This window comes from Budorcas taxicolor, chromosome 4, assembly GCF_023091745.1.
Source record: "Budorcas taxicolor isolate Tak-1 chromosome 4, Takin1.1, whole genome shotgun sequence".
In the NCBI taxonomy this organism is placed as follows: domain Eukaryota; kingdom Metazoa; phylum Chordata; class Mammalia; order Artiodactyla; family Bovidae; genus Budorcas; species Budorcas taxicolor.
The window spans coordinates 117,567,770-117,594,634 of record NC_068913.1 but is presented as its reverse complement, the minus strand read 5'-3'; positions in this window follow the sequence as shown (position 1 = coordinate 117,594,634).

The following is a 26,865-nucleotide window of genomic DNA, read 5'->3' as shown; positions in this document are numbered from 1 at the left end:
ACCAAAATGAATTATCGCAGCAGCTTCCAAATGCCCTTCATGTGACCTCAGTAAATGCTGCTGCTAAGTTGCTTCAGTCGTGTCTAACTCTGTGCGACCCCGTGGACAGCAGCCCACCAGGCTCCTCTGTCCACGGGATTCTCCAGGCAAGAACACTGGGGTGGGTTGTCATTTCCTTCTCCAGACTTCAGTAAATAGGGCATTAATATTTTACTGAGCGATTATCTATTTCATACTTAAAAATTATCTCTTTGCCTGGGAAACCTAAGGCTTAATCCCTTCTCTGAAGACCACAGTGAGCCTTACACCTCTGAGCTGGGTGATCCTAGACTTCTCCCATCTACCTAAGTGACCAGGGGCAATTTTCCAGCTGAACTTCTTTGAGCCTCATTTGATAAATGGAGGTAATATTACCTCCATCCTCAGCCGCTATGGGAGTTTGGTGAGACGCGGTATGCAAAGTGCCTACCTCATTGCTCACCACATGCGAGGCACTGAAAATTAATTGCTCTTGGAAGTAGGACAGGAAGAAACACCAGCTCCTAACAGCTAGGCCTTTGGCCATCGCCTCCTCTGCCCACAGCCCCACCCAGGGCAGGACCCTCCTGCTTTTGGCCCGTGGCAGCAAGCCCTGATCCAATCATTTGGCTGTGTCTCTTGCTCGTAAATTACTGGAAGAAGGAATGGTCCCTTCAAGCACTGGAGTCCCTGGCCTGCATCACCTGAGCCTCAATTTTGCCTAAAATCCTGTTGACATCTCAAGCAGCGAGCCTTGGTCTAGTCACTGCAGTGAATTTCTGCGGCTCTGCTGGCTGTTGTACATGGGAATTGTTTCAGTGTTTTGGCTTTAAAGGCAAATACAAATTAAAAGTAAGAGACTTCGGTAGGGGAGGGGTGAACAGATACACACAACTATCTATAAAGCAGATAAACCACAAGGACCACCTTCAGCACAGGGAACTATATTCAATGTCTCCTAATAACCTATAAGGGAAAAGAATCTGAAAAAGAAAGGCTGCGCATAGAAATGAACCATTTTGCTGCAGCCTGGAACACTGTAAATCAACTATACTTCAATTTTTAAAAAGGGAAAATAATAAGCAGCTTATTCTCCCAGTAGGAAATGCGGGGGGGTGGGGGGGTGGTCAGGGTGGAAAATTCTCTCCTCTTCTTAGAGCATTTACCTTAGAAAACTTGTCATTGTAAGCACCTTTTCATCTCTTTTGAAATATATATTTTTTGAAGCCCAGAGTGGCCTTTTGTCAGCTTTCTAACCCAAGAATGCCTTTCCTGGGACCCTGGGAGCCACGTCTATAAAAAGGTAACATTTAGGGAGACAGCCCCGACGCCCCACCATCTCCCAGCTCCGATGGGGGCAGGAACCTAATATTAACTGGTGGACACCTTGCTACAACATGCAAAAGTCTGCCTTCCCTCTGAATGAAGCTACTAAACGGATGTCCAAGCGATCACCAGGATGAACACTGTCCCCAAACGGTGTCATCAAGGCCTCTTCCTTGAGGGCTAGTTACTGTGTATCATGAAAATCCATTTGGAAGGGGCCATACCTGCCTGGTGACACAGAGGTCAGAGTTCCTTCCTTCCTAGCGCTCATCCTGGTGGATCACCTCCCAAGGGCATCACATTCTGGTTCCTGCAACCTCAAAGAAAAAAAGTGCTTCCTTTCTCTGCTACCTTTGTGGAGAGGGTTTCTGGGGCGGGGGGTGGAGCGGGGAGACTCTGTGTTTAATTATATTTGCCCACAAGGCTCTCAAGATGCCACGTGGGGCAGTCACCTGAGTGGCATTCTTGCCTCAACCACCCTGTGCACGATGCAAGCTCTCCACACCTCACCCCGACTGTGTTCAACATAAAGGAGTTCAAGGAAGAAAGGACGGAAGACACAGGGGTTGAAGGAGTGACAACGGCGTCTAGAATGGGATGCCGTTGTGCCAAGCCCCCAAGCAATCTGAGTCAGCCTAAGGAGAGCTACCGTAGAGTCTGAATCTCCGTTCCCCAAACACATTGCAGGGTCAGCAGAGGAACAGCAGGAGTCTGAAGGCATAAACCAGATGGACTGTGTCGTTCCTGCAGTCATTCTGTTAGGGGAACCACTGACCAAAACTGCCCACCCGGGCCAGGGCTGACAGTGACCCATTACACAGGTGATCTTACAGCAGGAGGTCCTGGTAAGGAAGGCAGAACAAGCTGCCACCAACTGGAAGAATTCGGAAAGGTCAAAAAGGGAGGGAGGAGACTCCAGTCCTTATGTCCTGCCAACCTCCCAGAATCCTCTCCACTGGAATCCTTCTTGGCTAAGCGAGGCACTTGCCACCAGGAAGGACCCAGAGTCAAAATGGCTGGTCTGAGAAAACATGGAAACTAATCCCAAAGCTGGGGACTGAGAGCCACGTGGCAGAGCAGTTCTTCTGGGTTCCTTTACCCTCCTGGCTCTCTCTGCCCAGGTGACATTTCCCAGTAAAGTCTCTCGCTTTGTCAGTAACTGGGTCTCCTGGGACAATTCATTTCTGAATGTTAGACAAGAGCCCACTCTTGGACCCTGGAAGGGGTCCCCCTTCCTGCAACAATTCCAGTTGGTTTGGGCAGAAACGTGACATTGTTCCCAGGAAGATGGTTGTTCATTATCATCCCTGGACCTGCTTTTGTGTTACCCCTTTCCTCACTTTTCTCTTATTGACTAAAAAGATATACAACATGGGAGTTACAGTTTTAAGTTTTATCCGGGGGCAAAATGAGGACTGCAGCCCAGGAAACAGCACCTCAGAGAGCTCTGAGAGACTGCTCCACAGAGGCAGTGGGGGATGGTCAACATATAAGATGCTGGTGGGGCGGGAGTTCAGTGCAATCAAGCGCTTTTTTTGAAAAAGGTTTTCTGCTGGTTATGAGGATCTGATGTCACCATGAAGGGGTTTAGTTCTTTTCTAGATATGAGGACATGCAAGGATTGGGAGCATGAAATCAGTTCCTGATAGTACCTAACTATCTAAAGACCAGTACCAACAACACAAGAGAAGACTCTACACATGGACATCACCAGATGGTCAGTAATGAAATCAGATTGATTATATTCTCTGCAGCCAAAGATGAAGAAGCTCTATACAGTCAGCAAAAACAAGACTGGGAGCTGACTGTGGCTCAGATCATGAACTCCTTATTGCCAAACAGACTTAAATTGAAGAAAGGGAAAACCACTAGACCATCCAGGTATGACCTAAATCAAGTCCCTTACGGTTATAGTAGAAGTGACAAATTAGATTCAAGGGATTAGAGCTGATAGACAGAGTGCCTGACGAACTACGGACAGAGGTTCATGACATTGCACAGGAGGCAGTGATCAAGACCATCCGCAAGAAAAGAAATGCAAAAAGGCAAAATGGTCTGTCTGAGGAGGCCTTAAAAGTAGCTGAAAGAGAAGAGAAGCAAAAGGCAAAGGAGAAAAGGAAAGATATAAGCATCTGAATGCAGAGTTCCAAAGAATAGCAAGGAGAGATAAGAAAACCTTCCTCAGCGATCAATGCAAAGAAATAGAGGAAAACAAAAGAATGGGACAGACTAGAGATCTCTTCAAGAAAATTAAGAGATACCAAGGAAACATTTCATGCAAAGATGGGCACAAAAAAGGACAGAAATGGTATGGATCTAACAGAATCAGAAGGTATTAAGAAGAGGTGGCAAGAATACACAGAAGAACTGTACAAAAAAGATCTTCATGACTCAGATAATCACGAAGGTGTGATCACTTACCTAGAGCCAGACATCCTGGAATGGGAAGCCAAGTGGGCCTTAGGAAGCATCACTAGGAACAAAGCTAGTGGAGGTGATGAAATTCTAGCTATTTTAAATCCTAAAAGATGATTCTGTTAAAGTGCTGCACTCAATATGCCAGCAAATTTGGAAAATTTAGCAGTGGCCACAGGACTGGAAATGGTCAGTTTTCATTCCAATCCCAAAGAAGGGCAATGCCAAAGAACTGCCCTCAAATACCTCACAACTGCACTCATTTCACATGCCGGCAAGATAATGCTCAAAATCCTTCAAGCTAGCTTCAACAGTATGTGAACTGAGAAATTTCAAATGTGTAAGCTGGATTTAGAAAAGACAGAGGAACTAGAGATCAAATTCGAACATGCACTGGATCATAGAAAAAGCAAGAAAATTCCAGAAAAACATCTACTTCTGCTTCACTGACTATGCTAAAGCCTTTGACTGTGTGGATCACAACAAACTGAAAAATTCTTAAATAGATGGGAATACCAGACCACCTTACCTACCTCCTGAGAAGTCTGTATGCAGGTCAAGAAACAACATTTAGAAGCAGACATGGAACAACGGACTGGTTCCAAATTGGTGAAGAAGTACATCAAGGCTATATATTGTCACCTTGCTTATTTAACTTACATGCAGAGTACATCGTGGAAAATGTTGGGCTGAATGAATCACAAGCTGGAATCAAGATTTCCAGGAGAGATACTAATAACCTCAGATAAGGAAATGACACCACCCTTATGGCAGAAAGTGAAGAGGAACTAAAGAGCCTCTTGATGAAAGTGAAAGAAGAGAGTGAAAAAGTTGGCTTTAAAATTCAACATTCAAAAAACAAAGATCATGGCATCCAGTCCCATCACTTCATGGCAAATAGAAGGGGAAACAAAGGAAACAGTGACAGATTTTATTTTCTTGGGCTCCAAAGTCACTGCAGACAGTGACTGCAGCCACAAAATTGAAAGACGCTTGCTCCTTGGAAGAAAAGGTCTGACAACCTAGACAGTGTATTAGAAAGCAGAGACATTACTTTGCAGGCAAAGGACCATAGAGTCAAAGTTATGGTTTTTGCAGTAGTCCTGTGTGGATGTGAGAGTTGGACCATAATGAAGGCTGAGCACCAAAGAATTTATGCTTTTGAACTGTGGTGTTGGAGAAGACTCTTGAGAGTCCATTTGACTGCAAGGAGATTAAACTAGTCAATTCTAAAGGAAATCAACCAGAATATTCACTGGAAGGACTGATGTTGAAGCTGAAACTCCAGTACTTTGGCCACCTGATGGGAAGAGCCAACTCGTCGGAAAAGACCCTGATGCTGGGAAAGATTGAAGACGGGAGGAGAAGGGGACGACGGAGGATGAGATGGTTGGATGGCGTCACCGACTCAATGGACATGAGTCTGAGCAAACTCTTCGAGATGGTGGAGAACAGGGAAGCCTGGCGTGCTGCAGTCCACGGGGTCACAAAGAGTGGGACATGACTGAGCGACTGAACCACAACATCAGGGACCTGTTTCCCAGTTTCCCTGGAGCAGAGCCTGCCTCCCCTCCACCCTGAACTCCCCTCAGGCGGTGCTGAAGGTCAGCAGCTGAGGCAGCACAGGGCTCCGGTCCACAGAGGCAGCTGGCTGAGGCCCTTGTTGCTGCTGCTCAGTCGCTGCAAAGGCTCTGGGCAGGTGTCGCTTGTGGCTAACCCTCTGGTTTGCGGTAGGAAAACAGTTCCCCTTCCAGCCACTGCAGTGACCGCTCCTCCCGAATTCAGAAGCCACTCCGCCACCTGGGAGAAGAGCATCCACAGAGACCCCTGCACCGAGCTACCCAGAGCCTCCAGCTCTTTGTACTCCCTCCAATGCACACAGCATCCATTTTTCAAGGAGTTACTCTCCATGAAAAATCCCACTGCTTCTGCATTCGCTTCCCTGGCGGCTCAGATGGCAAAGAGTTCACCTGCAATGCAGGAGACCCGGGTCCGATCCCTGGGTCGGGAAGATCCCCTGGAGAAGGAAGTGGCACCCCACTCCAGTATTCTCGCCTGGGAAATCCCACGGACAGAGGAGCCCGTGGAGTCGCAGAGAGTGGGACAGGGCTGAGTGACTAACACTTTTCACTCCCCTTTCTCCTTCCTCAAACATTTCTGAGCACTTTCACTATTCTGAAGCCCAGGGAAGCTTTGGGATGCATTAGCTGTCATTAGCATTGTTAATGTCACAGGGAGTTTTAAAATTTGCATAAGAGCATTTCAACATTATCTCCTTTCCGTGTACTGTAGAGGGAAAAAAGCCTTTGTGGTAGGCTTTACAATAAAGGCTTATCTGCAGCAATTAACATTTCCTAGATGTCTGAAAAAAATGAATCATTTAAAACAATTATAGCCAAAAATAAACTTTAGGGAAAAGTGGGAAAAGACCCAATTCTTTCTTAAAGACAAAACTCAGAAAACGAAATCCATCCTTTTATCCTAATTCTACCCCTGTCAGTCCCCCATCTTAAAATGAAATAGTTCCACTAAGAAAATAAACTTACTGGGGACTCATAACTCACAGATCTGCTAGCTATCATAAAGCATACTATTAAAAAGAAAAATAATAAGACATGACACCTTCAGATTTTAGGAGTATAAGTGAGTGCTAAGTCACTTCAGTTGTGTCTGACTCTTTGCGACCCTTTGAACTGCAGCCCACCAGGCTCCTCTGTCCATGGGATTTTCCAGGCAAGAATCCTGGAATGGTTTGCCATTTCTTCCTCTAGGGGATCTTCCCAACCCAGGGACCGAACCTACATCTCTTCTGTCCCCTGCATTGGCAGGCTGGTTCTTTACCACCAGGAATAAGAAGCTTAACTCTCTCCATTGCAAATAAGGAAGACACATTCCTCCCAACCCCCAACCCCCATTTTTTTTCCCCAGAACTTCTTCCTTTGTTCTTTCAAATCTTGTTTGTAAATCTTTTGAGCAGTTTTTGAAGCACCTGGCCAGTCTCATAACTCAGAAGGTTTCCTCCAGGCCTCCCCCGGGAGCCATTTCTAAAAAGTAATCAGCAAGAAAGGAAAAGGCCCACCTCCTGGTCTCCTGGGTAGAGAAGAGCCAAAGATTGCACCAGACTGCACAGTGCAAAACCACGTGACGCACAACCTTTTAGACCCACTTAGCCGTCTATGGGGTCACACAGAGTCGGATACGACTGAAGCAACTTAGCAGAAGCAACAGTGATACAGAAGAGGGAGGTTTCAGTCTGTTTCTGTGGTGCTATTTAACACTGGTGCCATAATAAACTGGCTTCTTTCTCTTTGGACTTTGGGGCGAGATGTTCCAGGCTGGGAGATTTTTTTGTTTTTAATTTTATTTCCCACCAGGCATTTGGACAGATAACAGGCAACGCTACCCATCGGTGAGGCAGGCTTTCCAAGGTCCACCAGGGGATGGCTATTCTGAGCATGGTCTGTGAGTAAGCGCCCCTGGGCAACCTCTTATCACAGGTTCTCTAAGAGCTAAGTACAGAAATTGAGAGCCTGCCAGTTGGAAAGATTTATGGCAATTTGACAGGGTAATTTTAGATCTCTGGATATGAAACTACAAACCCTGGGTTTGCACTTTATATATGAATCTAGAAAATTATTTCACTGTGATTGCCTCATAAAAGTACTGATCTCTGACAGCATGGACATTTAAAAGTAAAATAAAATAAAATAAATGGCCCTCCCCACCCCCACCCCCCCAGAAAGAACTGGGCCTAGAACTAAATTTTAGCATCCACCAGAATCGCAGGACCTAGACTCCAAGTGCTTGGAGGACTGACCTGTGTTTAAGAGTTTATTTAAGAAAATCACATCTCCCATGTGTACTTGGGTAATATTCTCTTTTGCACAGTCGAATATTTGCAACTATATTCTATGTTGGGATTTCTGCTACAAAACAATAAAATCAGGACACAGGAGAAAAAAACAGTACAGATGCCAAACCCATCCTCAGAGTTTCCATTTGGTTAGGTCTGGGTGAGCACAAGCACTTCCATTTTGAAAGCTCCCAGCGAAAGCTGGTCCAGGCACCACGCTCCGAGAATCACTCGCCAGAAAGACCTTCTACTCAGTGTGAACAAAGAACAAAGAACACCGAGTTCAGCACCTAGCTCCACAGGGCTAAGTCCCAACTCCTTCCAGGGCTGACAAAAGCACACCCAGAGAGGAACTCAGGATGAAAACCGGCTAAGGCACTGGGGCTGAGGGCCAGCAGGCCCCTAGTGAAGAAACACATCTTTCTAGGAAGACTTCCAATGACCCCTGGGCCTGCATCTTCCCACACACTGCAAAGCACTAAAATCACTAACCTGAGATCTCTGTGACTAGCAGCCATCTCTTACCAACATGTAAGCTTGATGGCGTGTATTTCCTACCAAAAGTCATGTGTAAACTGCCCTCTTTTGTTGACCATGATGGCTACTCCATTTCTTCTGAGAGATTTCTGCCCACAGTAGTAGATATAATGGTCATCTGAGGTAAATTCACCCATTCCAGTCCATTTTAGTTCGCTGATTCCTAGAATGTTGACGTTAACTCTTGCCATCTCCTGTTTGACCACTTCAAATTTGCCTTGATTCATAGAACTGACATTCCAGGTTCCTATGCAATATTGCTCTTTATGGCATCGGACCTTGCTTCTATCACCAGTCACATCCACAGCTGGGTATTGTTTTTGCTTTGGCTCCATCCCCTCATTCTTTCTGGATTTATTTCTCCACTGATCTCCAGTAGCATATTGGGCACCTACTGACCTGGGGAGTTCCTCTTTCAGTATCCTATCATTTTGCCTTTTCATACTGTTCATGGGGTTCTCAAGGCAAGAACACTGAAGTGGTTTGCCATTCCCTTCTCCAGTAGACCAAAATGATCTCTGTTCGTTTCCAAGGCAAACCATTCAATATCACAGTAATCCAAGTCTATGCCCCAACCAGTAATGCTGAAGAAGCTGAAGTTGAATGGTTCTATGAAGACCTACAAGACCTTTTAGAACTAACGCCCAAAAAAGATGTCCTTTTCATTATAGGGGACTGGAATGCAAAAGTGGGAAGTCAAGAAACACCTCCAAAATTTGGCCTTGGAATGCGGAATGAAGCAGGGCAAAGACTAAGAGTTTTGCCAAGATAATGCACGGGTCATAGCAAACACCATATTCCAACAACACAAGAGAAGACTCTACACATGGACATCACCAGATGGTCAACACCGAAATCAGACTGATTATATTCTCTGCAGCAAAAGGTGGAGAAGCTCTATACAGTTAACAAAAACAAGACCGGGAGCTGACTGTGGCTCAGATTATGAACTCCTTATTACCAAATTCAGACTCAAATTGAAGAAAGCAGGGAAAACCGCTAGACCATTCAGGTATGACCTAAATCAAATCCCTTATGATTATACAGTGGAAGTGAGAAATAGATTTAAGGGTCTAGATCTGATAGATAGAGTGCCTGATGAACTGTGGACGGAGGTTCGTGACATTGTACAGGAGACAGGGATCAAGACCATCCCCATGGAAAAGAAATGCAAAAAAGCAAAATGGCTGTCTGGGGAGGCCTTACAAATAGCTGTGAAAAGAAGAGAAGGGAAAAGCTAAGGAGAAAAGGAAAGATAAAAGCATCTGAATGCAGAGTTCCAAAGAATAGCAAGAAGAGCTAAGAAAGCCTTCCTCAGCAATCAATGCAAAGAAATAGAGGCAAACAACAGAATGGGAAAGACTAGAGATCTCTTCAAGAAAATTAGAGACACCAAGGGAACATTTCATGCAAAGATAGGCTCGATAAATGACAGAAATGGTATGGACATAACAGAAACAGAAGATATTAAGAAGAGGTGGCAAGAATACACAGAAGAACTGTACAAAAAAGATCTTCACGACCCAGATAATCACGACGGTGTGATCACTCACCTAGAGCCAGATATCCTGGAATGTGAAGTCAAGTGGGCCTTAGAAAGCATCACTACGAACAAAGCTAGTGGAGGGGATGGAATTCCAGTTGAGCTGTTTCAAGTCCTGAAAGATGATGCTGTGAAAGTGCCACACTCAATATGCCAGCAAATTTGGAAAATGCAGCAGTGGCCACAGGACTGGAAAAGGTCAGTTTTCATTCCAATCCCAAAGAAAGGCAATGCCAAAGAATGCTCAAACTACCGCACAATTGCACTCATCTCACACGCTAGTAAAGTAATGCTCAAAATCCTCCAAGGCAGGCTTCAGCAATATGTGAACCATGAACTTCCAGATGTTCAAGCTGGTTTTAGAAAAGGCAGAGGAACCAGAGATCAAATTGCCAACATTCTCTGGATCATGGAAAAAGCAAGAGAGTTCCAGAGAAACATCTATTTCTGCTTTATTGACTATGCCAAAGCCTTTGACTGTGTGGATCACAATAAACTGTGGAAAATTCTGAAAGAGATGGGAATACCAGACCACTTGACCTGCCTCTTGAGAAATTTGTATGCAGGTCAGGAAGGAACAGTTAGAACTGGACATGGAACAACAGACTGGTTCCACATAGGAAAAGGAGTATATCAAGGGTGTATATTGTCACCCTGCTTATTTAACTTATATGCAGAGTACATCATGAGAAATGCTGGACTGGAAGAAACACAAGCTGGAATAAAGATTGCCGGGAGAAATATCAATAACCTCAGATATGCAGATGACACCACCCTTATGACAGAAAGTGAATAGGAATTAAACAGCCTCTTGATGAAAGTGAAAGTGGAGAGTGAAAAAGTTGGCTTAAAGCTCAACATTCAGAAAATGAAGATCATGGCATCTGGTCCCATCACTTCATGGGAAATAGATGGGGAAACAGGGGAAACAGTGTCAGACTTTATTTTTGGGGGCTCCAAAATCATTGCAGATGGTGATTGCAGCCATGAAATTAAAAGATGCTTACTCCTTGGAAGAAAAGTTATGACCAACCTAGATAGCGTATTGAAAAGCAAAGACATTACTTTGCCGACTAAGGTCCATCTAGTCAAGGCTATGGTTTTTCCTGTGGTCAGGTATGGATGCGAGAGTGGGACTGTGAAGAAAGCTGAGTGCAGAAGAATTGATGCTTTTGAACTGTGGTGTTGGAGAAGACTCTTGAGAGTCCCTTGGACTGCAAGGAGATCCAACCAGTCCATTCTGAAGGAGATCAGCCCTGGGATTTCTTTGGAAGAAATGATGCTAAAGCTGAAGCTCCAGTACTTTGGCCACCTCATGCGAAGAGTTGACTCATTGGAAAAGACTCTGATCCTGGGAGGGACTGGGGGCAGGAGGAGAAGGGGATGACAGAGGATGAGATGTCTGGATGGCATCACCGACTCGATGGCTGTGTCTGAGTGAACTCCAGGAGTTGGTGATGGACAGGGAGGCCTGGCGTGCTGCGATTCATGGGGTCACAAAGAGTCAGACACGGCTGACCAACTGAACTGAACTGAACTGAACTGTTTGGAGTGTAACCTCGGGTTTGTTGATTATTGGCCAGTTGTTTACCTGTTTGAGCACATAACACATGAATGATGGGGTTATTGGGATTGTATTTACCCTTCCTTTGTTTATGTAAGTCTCAAGGAATTTGGAGTGGTGAGTTCAGACACGTACATATGGGGTATAAAAGATTTTCACAAATGCTGGTCGGAGTCCTTGGCTAAGAGGAGACTCTGCCTTGGGCCCGCTGGCGTAATAAACTGCACTTCACTATCTGCATTTTCCTTCTGAGTGAGTTTGTTTCCCCGAAGGCGTGGCTACAACACTCCCCTTCCTCTGCAAAACAGTTTCCCCAGAGCTATGGACAGCCTGTCTCCCAGCAACAGTCTTTAGCAAGTTCCTGAATAAACTTAACTTCCCACCTTCTAAGCTTTTTTGTTTTTCCTCAAGTCAACAGCAGAGATGACTGGTTCTTCTTCGGAAATCAAACTGAGAGTCTACATCAGACTAATCCCCGCATGCATTTCAGATGATAATGGATGGTTTTAAAGCATCATAAAATGAAGGATACAAAGCTCAGCCTTCTAAGTATTTGCATGTATGTGAGCACATGGGCCTGCCTGTGCACACACGTGCACATAAACACACGTACACACCCCCTCAGCAGAATCAGTGCGTGCTGATGATGTCAACACCCTTGGTTTTAATTACTGCTCGAGCAGTTGGAGAATAACACATTTCTCAGGAGCAGAGCAGCAGCTGAGAGATCAAATTAGGTTAAACTGTTGTGTTTTGCAAAGCAGCTACTTGCAAGGTTCCTTAAGTGATAGTCCAAATCCAAGAACCGAAGCAAAGTCAATTTAAAAAAAAAAAAAACAAAAAACAGCACAATCTAAAAATTGAGAATTCTGTTTTATTTGGCGTACTTTCTGAGGACTTCAAGCCCAGGATAGCTCTAAGGGGCTGCTCCAAAGAGGTAAGAAAAGATACAAGGTATGTAAGGGTTGCTGCAACAAAAACCAGGTAGTCGGAACATCAAAAGAGTGCTGTTAGTTAAAGCAAACCAGAAATCTTAGGTTACTGAATTTAGCATTTTTCTTTATATAGAAAGATGCAAGAGTGTGAGCTCACTGAAGTCTAACCCAGCTCTCTGGGGCCAGTATCTGCTTTTTCCCACCCTGAGTCCCCCCAGGGTGCACAGGACGTTGGGGGCGGGGTCGGAGGGTGGGGGTTGCAGTGGCTGAGGGCTTGGCAGGTTCTCTCCACCCTAAGACCCCTCAGGGTTCACCTTCGGGGGGCGCTGATGGCTTAATGAGCACAGCATCCTTTGTTTGCTGAGTGGGCAGGCAACATTTTTCATTCAGAGAGAGTCAGGTTTTCAGGTGAGCCTACATTAAAAAGGGGCTTCTCTGATAGCTCAGTAGGTAAAAGAACCTGCCTGCAATGCAGGAGACCCTGCTTCGATTCCTGGATCAGGAAGGTCTGCTGGAGCAGGGATAGGCTACCCCCTTCAGTATTCTTGGGCTTCCCTGGTGGCTCAGCTGGTGTGCAGGAGACCTGGGTTCCATCCCTAGGTTGGGAAGATCCCCTGGAGAAGGGAAAGGCTACCCACTCCAGGATTCTGGCCTGGAGAATCCCATGGACTGCATAGCCCCCGGGGTCACAAAGAGGCAGACACGACTGAGCAACTTTCACTTTCACATTAAAAAACGGTACTTGCCAAGTTGATCAACTCAGCCTCCTCTTTTTCCCAGAAACCAGCAACTCTTTGGTCATTTGCTTCTTCAGTAGGCTTATGAACCCAAACTTATAGTTTTGGAGAAAACAAAACAAGTGAACCAGCAAGCCAAAGGGAGGTAAGAGAAGACCCATTCCCTTTCTTGGTCAGCCAACACCTGACTGTCCTTAGTGTCAAAGGATTCCTTCTTCCAGGCAGAGATGGCGGTGGGCTGGCAAAGCTAGGGCAACAGTCCTATCCGAGGTGCGGGGCTCAGCGTCCTCAAGCTGGGCACGTGACTGCCACAGGCAAAGCCGAGATGGCAGGTTACCATCTCAAAGGAGGATATAAATCCGGTCCAGGGGAATCGGCAGGAGAGGACACTTCTCATTTACCTCTGACCTTGTGGGTGTCTATAATTCTGAACATTCGTGGAAGCCCAGTGTCTCTCTCTCTTCCTTAATAATGAATCAGCAGCAAGATCTCATAAAGCCCACTATTCAAGATGCAGAAACCACTTTCTAGAGTGAGGATATCTGAGTGAAACGTGGGTATGACTTAGCAAAGCCCTATATACACTGTTGACACCATGCATTAAATAGATAACTAATCAGAGCCTACTGCGCAGCGCAGGATCTCCTCAGCGCTCTCTGGTGACCGAAATGGAAAGGAAATCCAAAAAAGAGGGGATATATGCATACGTATAGCTGATTCACTTTGATGTACAGCAGAAACTAACACAACATTGTAAAGCAAATTGCTTTACAATGCATACAATACTCCAATAAATTTTTTTTAATTAAAAAAAAAAGCAAATCAGCAAAGCCCAAGATCTCATCATGGGGCGTCCCTGGCGGCTCAGCAGTAAAGAACTCTCCTGCAATGCAGGAGACATGGTTTCTGGGTCACGAAGATCCCCTGGTAGGAAATGGCAACCCATTCCAGTATTCTTGCTTGGAGAATTCCATGGACAGAGGTGCCTGGTGGGCTACAGTCTATGGGGTCGCAAAGAGTGAGACACGACTGAGCAACTTAACAACAATATCTGATCATACCTGTAGAGGTAACTTATGTAAGAAGTCAGGCAAGACCTTGGGTTCTCGTGGAAGGAACTGTGGTTCTCATCACCTGGGTTTTCTCACGGGTGTCTGCCCATGGGCACTGCTCTTTTTGGAAGATGCCTCTGGTGCCCACAACGGAGGACATGCCCCCGCCAGGGTCAGTGGGCCCCAAGGTTCTGTTGGTATTTTCCAGCCTGTCTAAGCTCTCCTGATGGAGCCGTTCTATTCTCTAGCGCCCCTGCCTTCTTATCCTCCAGCTGTGGCCTCCACGTTCCCTTTTCCTCGTGGTTCCAGACCCGCCCTGTCTCTCCCCACAGCTGGATTCTGTCATTCCCTCGTGGTTCCCACCGGGCAGCCCTGGTTGTTACCTTCACACGTGGGACTCACCTCACAGGTGAGGGAACTCTGAACATCGTGGGCCCTTGACCTCTAAGGGCTCTGGTTGGTTTGCCTCTACTGGAAAAAAAAAGGGGGGTCTATGTCTATCGTATGTGGACCGTCCATTCACCCGGGAGATACTGAGACATCGGAAGACCTGTCTGAACGCCTTGCAGGATGCAGACCAGGTACGGAACGTGCCCAGCGTCGGTGCACAGATGCAGAAGGGTTAGTTGCAAAGCAGCCTGTGTAAGCTGCTCAGGCAGGGGACTCACACACTTTAAAAGTCCCCCGAGATCTTCCCCGGTGGCTCAGTGGTAAAGAATCCACCTGCCAGTGCAGGGGACACAGGTTCCATCCCCGGGCAGCGAAGATCCCACGTGCAGCGGAGCAACTAAGCCCGGGAGCCACAACTGCTGAGCCCGCGCTCCACAAGAGCAGCCCGCGCGCCGCAGCCAGAGAAAGCCGGTGCGCAGCAGGGAGACCCAGCACAGCCAGCGGCAATAAACGGGGTATAGAAGTCCCCCGAATGCCTCCCAGCTGTAACCCTTCCCCCACTGACCACAGGTAATGGTTCTGTGATTTGTACTGTGCGGGCAGAATTCCCTTAATTTTTCTAAAAACATTATCCCACCCCCCAGGGGTTCCATGTCAGCACGGCCTCATGGGGCATTTTAGCTTCACCTGTTTTGAAGCTTATATAGACATAACCACACCGTATGTATGCATTCTTTCCCGCCCGGCTTCTTTCGCTCAGCAGCATGTTTGAGAAAGTTTCTGTGCTTTTGAGTGTATGTCCCTCCTCTCGGCCCCGTCTGGTGCTCCACTCTACCCAGATACTGAGGGAATCCCGCGTCCTACTGGTGACGGGGATTTTGCCGGTTCCCAGTTCGAGGCTAGCACAAGCTTTCCTGCCTTCAGCATCCCTGCACCTGTCCCTGGGTGCACACCTGCAGGCCTGGGAGCGAGTCAGGGAGTCACAGGGCATGTGCACACGTGTGTATCATCCATGTGCAGCTAATGTGAAACCATAGGCACATTTTCAGATTCCACCCCCCACCACCTGTATATCGGGCTTCCGGTGTCCCCCATTTCTGCCAAAATGTATGGTATAAATCTTTAATAAATGTTCGCCTTTCATTGGGTGTTTTCTCACTGTGATTTTAATTTGCCTTCCCCTGGTTACGTTCTTCCCTCCCTTACTAGGAGGTCCGAAGGCAGATAACCTCTCGCCAGGGTCTAATATGCTTCTCAAGAGAACAGAAAGGTAAACTTCTACGTTGTTCGAGTGCCTTGCTTGCAGATGACGCTAAACTGCTTCATATGCCTTAAACAGCGAGCGAGAGATTTGAGGAGGTACCCGCCTCCTATCAGCTAGATGGAGATAACCCTCGCTTTGCAAAAGGCTCATTATTGTCATCAAGGATCACTTCTCTCTTTTCTGTAAGCAACCCTCCAAGCCAGTTTGTGAAGGTCACGGCTTTCTGTCCAGACGTCTGCGCCTTCTCCTCCCTGGAGAATTTTTGTAAAAGGTGATGCCTCATTCTGCAGAGAAAGTAGCGTCAACATGTATGCCCTCTCAGGTGGAGGACGGCCAGCTGGTTGAGAAGGTAGTCCTCCGTGACGGCCTGGAGGGGTGGGGGAAGGGAGGGAGGCTCAGGAGCCAGGGGGGTATATGCATCATTGTGGTTGATTTGTGTTGTTGCATGGCAGAAGCCAACACAACATTGTAAAAATTAAATATATGTGTGTATTTAAATGAGGCTTCCCTTGTAGCTCAGTAGGTGAAGAATCTGCCTGCAACACAGGAGACCCGGGTTCAATTCCTGGGTCAGGAAGATCTCCTGGAGAAGGAAATGGTAACCCACTCCAGTATTCTTGCCTAGAGAATCCCGTGGACAGAGCAGCCTGGCGGGCTACAGTCCATGGGTTGCAAGAGTCAGACTCGACTTAGCAACTAAACCACCACCATATATTTAAATAAAATAGAGATGACGCTTCATTCTGAAAAGACGGCCTGTGCTGTGCACACCTGAATGTAATCACAGTTCTGTAAGCTCGTTTTAAACAGGTGTCAAATCAACAGTAACAGCGAAACAGGAAGAGACTTGGGGAAGCTGAGAAACGGAAATAAAGTAGCAATGGGTGGATGGAAATAAGGAGTCCCTAATGGTTTCATTTCTAGTCGCTCTGATCACACATAAATAAAAGGAAGGGCATGGAGGTGTTTTTCCCGGGAAAAGACCACAAAGAAGACACAGGACAGCTGTCTGGAGAGAGGTCAGCCTGTCGCTGAAAGCAAAGATTAGACCAGCTTTCCTAGTTCAGAGGCTTCGAGCTGGGACTGTGTGAACTTCCCTGAAGGTAGGTTTCACGTGAACAGAAGAAACACCTTGCTCGAACTTGTCAGTGACAGCTGGAGCTGAGTCCCTCCACGAGCTCCAGAAAAGGCTAGAAATCCCACAGGGACAGAGCTTCAGAAGAAATCTCATTCTAGACGGTTTCCAGGTTCCATCCCAACATGCAGGCTTTATATTAGGGAGAAAGAATTTCTGCAAGAATACATGAGAAATGAAAGTGTTAGTTGCTCCGCCGTGTTCAACTCTTCATGACCCCATGGGTTGTAGCCCACCAGGCTCCTCTGTCCATGGGATTCTCCAGGCCAGAATACTGGAGTGGGTACCCATTCCCTTCTCCAGGGGATCTTCCCAACCCAGGGAGTGAACCTGGGTCTCCTGCATTACAGCCAATTCTTTAACATCTGAGCCACCAGGGAAGCCCACAAGAACACACGGGGGGCTACAAAGACCCTGGTCCGGGAGTGTGGAGCTGCTCAATCATCTCTTCCAATCTCAGCAGTCCCAGCCATTAAAAAAAAATGCTATTTGTCCTGTCCACACAATGGGTGTTCTAATATAATAGACTGCGCGCACGCAAAGTTACTCTACAGCCTCTAAAGGTGCTAAACAGACTGTAAGCTATTAGTATAATTAGGTTTGAAATAAAAAAGAATGAGGATCTTAAAAATACATGCACAATTTACCGAGTCATAGGAAGAAAAACAGCACAAAAATCCTGCTAGGGAGAGTTTATCAGGATTGGATTGGGCCTGAGACACAGAAATATCTGGAAACGAGTATTTAAGCAGAAAGGCTTGGTTTTCTTTTATAAATAATTACAGTTTTTGGAAAATGTGTTAATTCTTTTTTTTTTTTTTCGGCCTGAGGATAGAGAGTCTAGTCCCTTAATTGAACCCTTTTGTAAAAAAAAGGGAATTTTGAGTTGAAGAACATTAACTCTCATTTTCCAAAAAGGTAGAATGAAAAGGTATAGAAAACTGGCCTAAGGTACATGGAGTCAAGGATTCAGCCTCAAGCATGGGAATCCCCAGCCTCTGGGATCTAACGCCTGCTGATCTGAGGTGGAGCTGATGGAATAATAAGAGAAATAAAGTGCACAATACATGTACTGTGCTTGAATCATCCCGAAACCATTGGTCCCTAGAAAAGCTGTCTTCCATGAAACTGGCCCCTGGTGCCAAAAAGGCTGGGGACCGCTGTGCTGACGCAAGTTCACAGCTGGGCTCCCATTAGGAGAGGTTTTACTCCACATTGTCTAAATACAATGGAACTCACAGAAAGGGAAAAGTCATGCAATGGGAGAGCGTATCTGCCAATGACGGGACTGACCAGGGCGTCATTTCCAAAATAAACAAACAGCCCGAGCAACAGCAACAAAAACCCCCAACAGCCCAAATCACAAAACAAGAACTACCTGAAGCAAAACTATTTGGTACCTACCAGGGGCTGGGGGAAAAAAAAAGAGGAAAATCTTATTTTTCAAATACCATTACCAAGAAGAAAAGCCATCAGCCCCAGTTTCTCCCCCACGGCAAGACCCAGTCACAGCCAGTACATCGGCCGCCAGGTCTCGGGGCTGGACTCGGGCCAGCAGCTCTTTGCTGTTTGTCACCGATGAGTAACACCAGCCTGGAAACCAGAACACCCTCGGCACCGTGATCACGGCGGGGGGATCACAGCGGGGTGATCACAGCGGGGTGATCACAGCGGGGTGACGCTCCCTTCACAGGGGAGAAAGGCAAGCTCCCGAGGTGACTGTGCCCACGGAGCCCGCGTCCAACAAGCCTGCACGCTGCTCAACGGTCATGCAAGCACTTCCATCTGGGAGGTGTGCGCCTCACACGTGTGTGGGCAGAGACCTCTGCGCGTGGGCACACACATGCGGTTCTGCCTGAGTCACCAAGGCTCGGGCGATTATCGCCCTTGACTTTGTGACTTATTAAGAGGATAAATTGAGGCCATCTATTTCCTCGGCCTATAAACAGTGATGCTACGAGGCTTGCTGGTGAGCTGGAGATACCACTGAAGTCGGTGCAGAGGGGATTACGTACCAACAAAATATTAATTCTGGCATGAAGGTTACTTTTCCAGCAGGTTCCTGAGGTCGGTACTCAAGAGACAGGCCACCCTGGCCAGGGAGGGAGCTGAAAGGGACTTCAGGCATAGTCAGCTTTTCAAGTTCCCTGATCTTACACAGGACGAAAGGCAGTCAAGTGGTCCAGAGGCCACTCGGAAGCTGATGGCGAATTCCGGAATTTCTACGTCCTCTCTTTGACTCTCCTTGCTCGGCTGGCTTCACGGGTTTAGAATAAACTTTCAGGTGGATCACAAATAACAAGAGCATCTTTCAGTCAAAAGGGTTGCTCACCTCTGGGCATGGGGGAAAAAAAAGGAGAGATCAGCGGACTTTCCCACGGACACTCCCGTGTCCCCGTCAGCCCGTCCTGAGGCACCCTGCACGCGGCCGTCCCCGCGTCCCTCTCCTCTTCTCCCTCCTTACCCTGGGCTCTCTTCCTGTCTTTCCAGACACTCTGCCTTCTCTACCACCTAGGAAACCAGGCCATGCCTTTCCACGAACCGTGATGCATCTTATAAACGGGGGCATGATTTCCTTAGGCTCTGAGGACACCACGTATTCATAAACTTGCTCCGAAAGCAGTGCTCTCCGTCTGGACTGCACAGTAACGCCAAGGCTGCAACGCAGTGACTAGATCAGAATACTGCAAGCTCAACTGTGTGCACGTTTGTGTACATGTGCCGCCTGTGTTGGGGCATGTGCGATATGTGATTGGGGTGTGTGTGCATGTGTGTGTGTGTGTGTACATGTGTGTTGGAGGGTGTGTGTGTGTGTGTGTGTGTGTGTGTGTGTTGAGGTGTGTGCTTGTGTGGCTATTGGGGGAGTGTTTGCACCTGTGTGTATGTGTGTGTTGTGTATACGTGTTGGAGGGCTGTATGCTTGGTGTGTGGGTATTGGTGTATGTGTATGCATGTGTGTGTAGGTTGTGAGTGTATCCATAGGGTATGTGTGTGTATGTGTGTACAGGCTGTGTATGCATGTGTGTGTATATGGGTGTGTGTGTATAGGGTTTGTGTGTATATGTGTGTATAGGATGCATATGTGTACATAGGGTGTGTGTATGCATGTGTGTATAGGATGCGTATGTGTACATAGTGTGTATGCATGTGTATATAGGATGCATATGTATACAGAGTATGTCTGTACATGTGTCTGTATAGGATGTGTATGTGTACATAGAGTGTGTGTATGCATGTGGGTATAGGATGTGTATGTGTACATAGGGTTGTGTATACATGTGTGTGTATAGGATGTGTACGTGTACATAGGGTGTGTGTGTACATGTGTGTGTATAGGATGTGTATGTGTACATAGGGTGTGTGTGTACGTGTGTGTGTATAGAATGTGTGTATGCTGGGGGTGTGGCGTGACCAGCCTGGAGTGCCGTCAGCAGTTCCTCAGGTTCCTCTGGGGATGTGAACAGGCTGCAAGCCTGGGAACCTCTGCCCTCAACCCGCCATTCTCGACCTGCCTGCTCAAGGATCAGCTCCCTGCTGACAGCGTTGTCCAGTCACTGCTGAGACTCATCACCCCATGCGTCCTAGACCTTCCATGTCTTGAATGGAACCCTCTCCCAGCATTACTGGAGCCACAGGGGCCACGGGGGTTCCGACCGGTTCCGCCCAACTCCAACCTCTCAGCTCGCTGTCTGCGTGTGTCCCGAGGGGTCTGGGACATGTTCTTCCTTGAGCTCCAAGCTGCAGTCCTGTTAATCCATATAACTGGCTTCTGGCACCAAGGGAGGTCACAAAGTCTTCCTTCTCGTTAGATTTGTTTTAAAGTAACGAAGGGGAAAAGACAACAATGACCTGGGGTCAATTTATTTACTTCTCCAGATAAAAAAGAGGACGGAGGCAGTAGTTACTGAACTGTGATGTGAGTTATAACAAGCACACGGATTTATAAGTGCAGCCATAGTTCACAGCTCCCAGAGTCTTGGAACGTCTGGCCCAAGAAGAACAATGGGGCATCTCCTGTTACCATATTCAGCCGTGTGTCCTCTGTACCTGAAATCACTTCAGAGCTTTAAAGGGAAACGTGTGCATGTGTGCTAAGTCACTTCAGTCGTGTCCGACTCTTTGTGACCCCATGGACTATAGCCCACCAGCTCCTCTGTCCATCGGATTTTCCAGGCAAGAAGCCTGGAGTGGGTCACCATGCCCTCCTCAGGGATCTTCTGAACCCAGGGATCAAGCCCACGTCTCTTATGTCTCCTGCACTGGCAGGCAGGTGCTCCATCATGAGCACCACCTGGGAAGCCCTAGGGGGCGATGTGCCAAGTCACTCGGTCATGTCCGACCCTTTGTGACCCCCCTGGACTGTAGCCCACCAGCTCCTCTGTCCGTGGGATTCTCCAGGCAAGAATACTGAAGTGGGGTGCCATTTCCTTATCTTGTAATTCGTGACACGCCCCTTTAAAGGACAGCTGAGTTCTGTTAACGAGGTGAGCCCTAGGGATGGGGCTGGTTTCCAGGAGGCCCCACCTTGATTAGAGGGTGGGAGCTCTGATCTGCCATACTTTGATCTCTAGGGAGGGAGGGAAGCTAGGGACTGAATCGGCGGTTGATGGCTAATGATCTCATTAATGCTGCCTACATGATGGAACCTCAATATAAGCCCCATGGGACAGGGTGTGGGTGGCTTCTGGGCTGCTGAGCCAGGACTTTTTTGGGGTGGCAGCACCCCAAACTCCCCAGGGACAGAAGCCCCTGTGTTTGGGACCCTTCCAGACCCAGCCCGGGGGTATCTCTTCACAGGACTCTTCATTTGTATGTTAATATCACTTGTCACACACTGGTCATCCGGTAAGAAAACTGATTTCCTGAGTCTGAGCTGTCCTAGTGAATTAATGGAACCCGAGGAGGGGTCCCCCAGAACTTCTGAACTTAGCCGATCTGGCAGAAGCTCTTCACCTGTGGGACCAGGGGTTTCTCCAGACAGATGGGGTCGCAACTGAGCTGAATTACAGGACACCCACCTGGTGCCACAGAGCTGCCTTGTGGTGCTGGGGGTGGGGGGCGGAAACACATATGGTAATCACAAAGCGAGCATGAACTTCAAACTCATTGTAGTTGTTAAGTGGAAGGTACCTTACAAATGGAATTCTCTCCTGTTATCTGACGCATTAGAATGTTCTTCAAAGAAAAGTACAGCCAAAACCACGGACTTTTCTCATAAAAGCTGTCCACGCTGGGCGTGGAAATGAACACCTGTCTGTTCACCAAATCCCTGGGGGCTCCTGTGCCTAGCACCTGCTCACGGGTGAGTGAAGATACAGTTCTGGAAACGCACCACACCTCTAGGAAATAATAGTGAAAGTGAAGTCACTCAGTCATGTCCGACTCTTTGTAACCCCATGGACTATACAGCCTACCAGGCTCCTCTGTTCATGGGATTTTCCAGGCAAGAGCACTGGAGTGGACTGCCATTTCCTTCTCCAGGGGATCTTCGCTACCCAGAGATCGAACCTGAGTTTTCTGCATTGCAGACAGACACTTTACTGTCTGATCTATCGGGGAAGCCAGGAAATAATACAGGGGATTCAAAACTCAAAAGATGAGCAAGTTTGTAGTAACAGAATTAGGGGCCAGGACAGATCAGAGAAGGGAGGGTAATCATCCAAGTGGAGGAAAAGGCCAACTTGGGTATTTCACATGTCCCAACATGAAGACCCAGCAGTCTATCAAGCGAAGACAGCCCTGTGCATGCTCCACAGCTCTACTCGAGACATTTTATGAAACATCCGGAGCGGACCATCCCTTTCTGGGTTTAGGAACTCTTTCCTAGAAACCTTAGCACCTTTGTGTGTCTTTTATTGGAAGTTAGCCTCTAAATCCTTTCCCAATCCTGTAAATCCTGTAAGAGGTGTGTGTGAAATGGTACCTGCCTCATGGTTTTTTTTTTTTTTTTTTTTCTGCATAGATGGGATAATCAGCATTTCAAAAGGAGTCTGGTGATGGGGTTGACGCCTTTGGGAACGGACGCTGAACAAGGAGTGCAGAGTAGGGAAACCCCTGTGTAGACGCCACACCCCTGGGATGCATAAAGAGAACTCTCCAAACCCCGGGGGCCTCTGAAACAGTTTTGGAGCCCATTTCAAGAAGGTAAATTCCTCCCAGTACACAAGCCACCAAGCTCACCTTTGGAACCAACACCACGGCTTTTGTCACCAGGATGCCAACAGCAGTAAGAGAGCAGGAGTGTTTCTACTCACCCTCAGACAGAGGAAAGACACTGCATCCCCAGAGGGTGTGCTCCTAAAAGTCATCTCACGAGCGTGTGTCCCTGTTCCCCAGGAGGGCCGACAGCGGGGAGTCTGTGTGCCATACACGTTCCCGTAACTCATCTGTAGACCTCAAAGCCTTTCCTCTGCTCACCATGGCTTATTATGTGCAGGCACCAACACTGGAGGTCATCATGTCTACTAGGACTGAATCAGTGAGGTATCCACGCGGCCCGAATACAGCTCTCACCGCGGGCAGTTCTCCAGGTTTCCGTCCAACACAGGAACGGGAAGATCGGAAAAGAGCAAAGGCCCATGACATCACAGATGCATTTGGTCAGTGACCAGAGCCCACAATCAGTGGCCACAGGAAGAACGTCCGCTTCCATACATAAGAAATGAATCCCCAGGCCGCAACTTTCATTCAAAAGCAGCACCGTTCAACCGTGAGATTCTCGGGCATCCCTGTGGCTTGCAGACCTCTGACCCTCACCATCTGTCTTCTGAACCTCCCCTGACACAGCTCTGGTCACCAAGGGTGTGGCCAACCTCATTCACCCCCCATCTGCGTGCAGGGCCACCAACACACACCAAGGGAGGGGCACTCTGTCACCTGGGGCATCGGGTAGTCCCCGGGACTTTGATTTTTTTTTTTTTTTTTTTTCTTTAACCAACCTTTACTCTGTCTCCAGGAAGCAACTCAATGTCTGGGAAAAGCTCACAGAGACAGAGCAGGGCAACTGAGCATGAAGTAATCTCCTCTGGCTAATCAAATTTTCCACTGACCCTAGACCTCCTGCCAAAGGATCTGCCTTCCTCAAACAGCCCATTTAATTTAAACCATGGTTAAAGAAGTAGGATATCAACAGAGTCATACAGCAAGACTGGGTTGAAAAAAATGCAAGTCATCCCCCCAACCCCGTACAAATTTTCAAATGTGGATTATCTGGAAAGACAGTGATTTGAAAGCCTAATTTCTCTTCTGAAAGAGTGGAAAACTTTCGATCCCTTTCAAGGGTGTTAAGTTACAGATGAAATGTGGCTTCGTTCTCACAATATTAGAAATAAAGTTTATGAAAAAGACTCTCCTCAAGAATGAAGCTAGAAGTTGTGAGCCATTCCACCCATGTTCTTTCTTTTACTCGTTTATTATGCCGAGACGAGACTAGAGGGCATACCAGGGAGTTTGCCTTCGCTTAATCAGCTAACTGTCACCAGCAATAAACTTCTAGAGCAACGTGTAAGGAATAAAACGTTCACGAAGATGTTATGAAAATAGATTTTCAATTAAGGATTACAGCACAGCAAAGGCAAGTCAGATGCTACTGTCACGGTCTTGGGAGCAAGAAAAAACCATGGGTCCAGACCACATGGCCCTTCGCCCGTCACCCTGGCAGGACCAAGTGTCTTCCTTACACATCACACCTCAGACGTGGGTCCAGAGAGCTCTGAGTGCCCAGCCGGGCGATGGAGTCTGTGTCCCTGTCCCTGTGTGTATCTTGCTGCACAAACAAGGACATCGTGCAGCTCGCTGTACCCCGTCCACAGCAGTCACGTGTGCAGCCACTCAACTGTCAGTGACGGAATAAATCATCCCATCCTCATCGGGAATGTAAAGTATCACCTGAATTCCAATCAAGCTGCGAATTTGCCAGCCATTGAATCCAGGAGAGGCCGTGATTACCCAGAGTCTTCCACAAACAACCGATGAAAAATTAGGGCTCAGTAAGTCTCAAAACAACGATTTAAGTGCGGCATGATCACTCGAGTAAAGCTGCCTGGATTTAGCTGGAATGTGACATTTCAGAAAAGGCACAAACCTGACTGCAGAGTCATAATTATCAATTCAGGAATCGACAGAAGGTGGAAAAGTTGAGCGAGTCTGTGTCTCCTTTTCCTCTTAGGCCAACAACCAGATGACTCTGAAAATATAACCGGTGGCTGTAGGCTTATCTAGACTCAGTTCGACCTGCTCTGACGGCCCTTGTGAAAAGCAGACACAGAGGAGGGTGTTCGCTGGGTACCCTGGGGAACAGCCTTGTTCACTGTGTGAGCCAAAGCGAGATCAGTGTTCTCATTCTTTATTTTTCTAAAGTAAATGCAGAGAGAGGGGAGTGGGAGGGAAGATCTCAAAAGTTTTTAATGAAGATGCCACATATGCTGTATATATGAAGATGGTGCTATGTTACAATGTACTAAGTTACTGGAAGAAATACTGACTGGACAACAGATTTAGGTACCAATCAAGCACCATCAACATTTAGGCATCGCATAAGAGAGGACTTGTGGGTGTGGGTGGGAACTTAATTGGAAACCAATACTCCACACACGTTTCTGTCCTGTTTACACATGGAATTATGCAATGGCAAGAACTGGAGTGGGCAAAGGAGGGACACAGATGTATTTTCACAGACAATTAGGTAAGCCCGGGGAGAAACCCAGGCTGATGAAGGTTCAGCAGTGAGGGGCTTGTTGTCTGCTGTGTGTGGGGGGGGGGGGGGAGGGCAGGGAGGGGGGTGTCTCCAAAACAGTCCCTTCAAACAGTTAACTGAGCTCCTCAGGCCGGAAGTCAAGTTCAAAAACGCAGGGTGATCGGTCCTCTGCCAGGCAACAGGTGTCTCCCTGTGGGTGTGGTTAAGCCGACTGGGTTCTGGTCCAATTCGAATACATTTTTCATTTCTTGTCTCTTTTTGTTGAATGCAAGACCTCGCAACAGTTCAGTGACTGGGTCCTTCCATACATAGCCCTGCTCCCGCCCCGCACCCCTGGGATCCAACCAAGGGGAACCCAGCACCCGAAGGAATTTCTGCGTTTCCAGCTGTACCTTCAAAGTCTCACGGCGACCCCCTTCTCCGGCCCCTCCCTCACCACCAAGGACCCCAAGGACTAGTCACGTGTGGAAACAGCCCCACCTCCGGAGCAGCCACAGCAACCCGGAAAGGGTTAAAACATCAGCCAAATAAACATGCTCACACACAGTTGCCAGAGAACAAGATGGCAACCTACTGGTCCTCGCCGGGAGGGTCCGGCGCCCTGACCCCCGTGGCTTGCGGCCCGGGGCCGGGATGCAGACGGCAGGGGCTCCAAGGTGGCCCTGTGCCCCGAGCGGTCGGGGGTTGGCGGGGAACGCGGGACAGCGGCGAGCGGGTGTGGGGGGTCCTCGACTTAGCAAAGTTGTCAAGGCGCAGGTGCCCCCCTTGACGTCCCCGGCGGCGCACGGGCCTCCTCGGGGGGCGATGTGCCATCATTACGCTCGCTGGCACCGTCAGCCTTTTTTTTTTTTTTTGCGGGGGGGGGCACCGTTGTCACAGCCGGGAGCAGGGCCCCGCCCAGCCGGCAGCCGCGGTGGCAGCGGCCGGAGCCAAGAGACAGGCGCCCGCACCGGGTGAGCCACCGGCTTCGCGAACCCCAACAGGTCCCGGGCTCCGGGATCGCAGCCCCGAGGCCGGCGCGGGCATCCGGGCCCGGCGGTCCTGCCCTGGCCTCGGCGATCCCGCTCTCCGTGGGTCCCTCCACTGCCACCACCACCACCCGACACGGCCCCAGGGGTCCACCGCGAGCTGGAACTGACGCACGGCCGGCGGTGGGCTGCTCCGCCGCCCCTTCCCCACCGCGCGCAGCCCGCCCTCGCCGTGGACCCCGAGACACCTGTCTAAAGCACAGGGACCCAGGGCTTAAAGTTGCAATTTGCAAACAAGCGGCAGATCACCGCACCCGGGCGGCCGCCGCTGGGGGGTTCCGGTGGGACCTGGCGGTGGCGCACAGGGTCGCGGTCAGTCCCGGGGGTGCCGCGCTCGTCCCCAGCACTGGTCCCCTGGTGCCGGTCCTCCCGG